The 2,573-nt window shown below is 34.6% G+C and overlaps 1 long non-coding RNA gene across 1 annotated transcript; it reads right to left on the bottom strand.

Moving 5' to 3' along the window:
- Positions 1-352: 352 nt before the first annotated feature.
- On the bottom strand, positions 353-1,001 carry LOC117628680. The gene is made up of 3 exons (XR_004586001.1): positions 701-1,001; positions 520-627; positions 353-409 (listed from the first exon to the last, which is right to left on the bottom strand). It is a non-coding gene; the product is annotated as an uncharacterized LOC117628680 (long non-coding RNA).
- Between the last annotated feature and the right edge of the window lie 1,572 nt (positions 1,002-2,573).

Genomic DNA, 2,573 nt, shown 5'->3' with positions numbered 1-2,573 from the left:
AAAAAAAAAAAAAAAAATCATGTCTTCTTCTTTCTCGTGAACTCTTATTTTTTCTTACCGAACATACCAACATTTAAATTTATCAAATGAACACAACATACTCAACGAATGAAACCTCAATTGTTACTAGATTGTTAATGGGTAAATAACTCAATGACATAGCATTCAAGTCAAACGTTTCTTTAAACATCACACTATCGCTAATTGCATACAGGGGCTCAAAAATTGCATAAACTGTATGCAATTGCACAAAAACTATATGCAATTGCACATAAGAAATAATATAGCCAAAACCAAAACCAGTTATGAGGTTTCTCAGTTAAAGAACTCATCTTTCTCTTTTGATGTCAACCTCAGTTCTCCACTAACAAGCCCGAAAACTCCAATTGGATTCATCATGACCAGAGTTCTTGAGTAATAAAACAAATCTCAAATTGAAAAAAAAAAAAAGTAGGAAGAAAATTCAAGAATCCAAGACTTTAAAGAAAATCAACAACCTGATTGTTCAAAATTTCATACCTTATTTTGAAGCACAAATCCATAACCTCATACATGGAAGAAAACAAATCCTCCATAAAACGAAAATTACATGGGTTTGATGGAGAAAGGATCACATTGGGTCTGATGCTATGATGAAATTAAGAGAAAATATTAAAATATTAAAATATTAAAAATTATTAAAAGAGGGAAAAAAAATCACCAAGATTCAGTCCAAGGCGTTGAATTTTTTCTCCCATCAAAGGCTCTGCAACACAGACATCCTCACTCCAGATTCAATACTAAGTCGTTGAATTTCTACCCAAATAAAGGCCTTTCACACCACCCCCGTCGAACTCGACTGAATCACCCCACTCTGTCTCCTCTCCGATGGTTCTTGTATCGCGGCATCGGCAGAAAGGAGATGCTCAGATTCCGACTTGGGGACAAAGATGAGGATTGGATTTGAGAGAGAGAGAGATATATTGCAAAGATGAAGCAGCTCCCAGTGCACGCGACGTCTTCCTCGCGTTCGTCAAAGCTTTTTCGCTTGTTTTCTCAGTCACGTGTATTTCACATGCTCTTTAATAAGAAAGGAGTGAACAAGTCATCAGGTCATTCAATCTCAACCCTTAATTTTTAAAATGAAATATGAACCCTTAGATGATTGGCTGTATCGATACAGCTGAGGCATCACAGAATTTTCGTCCTTTGAAAACTTCTCTTTGTGTGCACAAGTTTCAAAATGTAGCTCAACGTCGTATCATCCCTTTTGCCTTTCTGCGGTGACACACACCGCATGATGCTGTTCCAAAGTCGGTTTTATACAATTTTACTTGGCCTTGGACTAGGCCGAGGAACAAATTATTGAGTTCGAACTTAAGTCGAATTGTCAGGACTTTTGGCCTTGGACTGCAGTTATGATTATTGGGCCGACATCTTGGGCCATACATTATTGTAGTTGGGCTTTTATTTAGTATGAGACCATCATGGTAGGTCGAGCCCAACTTGTAACAAATGTGAGTTTTGTGGACTTCGCTTTTAGTACAAACCTGGTTTTGGGCTCGGTTATTAGGCACAAATTTTGAACCCATCAGGCTTTTAGGGCCCGTACGGTAACGTTTTCAGAGAATGTTTTCTTAAATATTTTCAGAGAATGAAAATAAGAAAACGAATTTTCATTTTCAGGAAATGAAAATGCGTCTGGCGTAGATTAATTAGAAAATATCTTTATAAAACAAAAACAATGAAAACGTGTCTGATAATACAATTTGAAATAATAATATGTGAGTTATTTTTATGGAAACGTTTCACATGAGAATGAAAACAACTTTTTTCTGTTTTCTACAGATACACATGAACTTGTTTTCATTTTATGAAAACATTCTTAGTGTTTTCTATTTTTGGGCCACTGAATGTGTTTTTGCCTTATTTTTATTCTCTGAAAATGAAAACAACCCCTTAAAATGCTACCGAATAGGGCCTTATATTCCATATTAGCTTCTTCCAAGTGGGTCCCGAGAGGAAATTTTTTAGGTATAAAACATATTTGAGTAGGAACCATTAGCTAAAAGAGCGTTTACTTCTATTTGTAAGATTTTTCATTCTTTTTCTATAAAAAATATATATATATATATATTGTCAAGTTTTAATTCCCGTTTGGCATTCTTTATTTGTGGTGATAAGTGATTTTTTAAAATTTTTGGGAAGCTAGGCCTGTTTGATAAACTATGAAAAAATTACTTATTATTAAAAATTACTGTGAGATAAAGTTATAAGGGAAAGCAGCTAGGTGCTTTCATTTTCTGATTACGCAGAAATCAGTTTCTAAGAGGCGCTGGGTTTAATGAAATTTACAAACTTCCAAAAATACCCCAATCTATTTCATGCAATCTCTTCTCTTCGCGTGTTTTCACATTCGCATTCCTTTGCTTCTTCACGCCATCTCTTTCACAGAGTTTTCTTTCTCTTGAATCTCTTCTATTCTTCCTATTATTTTATTCTTGTTGAATCAATTGAAGCACACTCCTAATAAGCCACAAGACTCAAGTAAGAGGTATATTATTTTTATTTCTTCTCAATTTCATTCTTTCCTC

This window comes from Prunus dulcis, chromosome 5 (assembly GCF_902201215.1).
Source record: "Prunus dulcis chromosome 5, ALMONDv2, whole genome shotgun sequence".
Taxonomy (NCBI): domain Eukaryota; kingdom Viridiplantae; phylum Streptophyta; class Magnoliopsida; order Rosales; family Rosaceae; genus Prunus; species Prunus dulcis.
The sequence above is the reverse complement of the archived record's forward strand: the minus strand, read 5'-3'. Positions and strand labels throughout refer to the sequence as shown.